General features: G+C 42.0%; 1 non-coding gene across 1 annotated transcript; it reads right to left on the bottom strand.

Moving 5' to 3' along the window:
* Nucleotides 1-361: 361 nt before the first annotated feature.
* On the bottom strand, nucleotides 362-467 carry LOC125407510 (U6 spliceosomal RNA). The gene has a single exon (XR_007234235.3). It is a non-coding gene; the product is annotated as a U6 spliceosomal RNA (small nuclear RNA).

Here is a 467-nt window from a genome sequence, read left to right as displayed (position 1 = left end):
GTCTCCTTAATGGACTTGTCAAATATCAGCTTAGAATAGTTATTAAATAAAATGAAGGGTTTTTTTTGTTGTTGTTGTTGTTTGAGACAGAGTTTCTCTGTGTAATGGTGCTAGCTGTCCTGGAACTCACTTTGAAGACCAGGTTGGTCTCGAACTCACTGAGATCTGCTTGCCTCTGCCTCCCAAGTACTGGAATCAAAGGTGTGAAATGAAGTTTTAGTAAAGTAAAAAGCAGCCTAGAAATCCAGTACATTTCCCCCTTTTCTTACGCACTCATTCTTTTCTTAATAGTTATCAGAGGACCTTGTTTTCTTGGTGTCCTCCATCCCCTGTGGCCTTGCACTCTCTCAGCCTCTTCTGTGAAAACTATGTACTGTTTGCAGACTTGTGTCCATCCATGTGGAGAGGCCATGCTAATCTTCTCTGTATTCTTCCAGTCTTAGCATATGTGCTGCCGAAGCAAGCAC

This window comes from Myodes glareolus, chromosome 19 (assembly GCF_982192425.1).
Source record: "Myodes glareolus chromosome 19, mMyoGla1.1, whole genome shotgun sequence".
NCBI classification, from domain to species: Eukaryota; Metazoa; Chordata; class Mammalia; order Rodentia; family Cricetidae; genus Myodes; species Myodes glareolus.
This window is presented reverse-complemented; position numbering and strand designations above follow the sequence as displayed.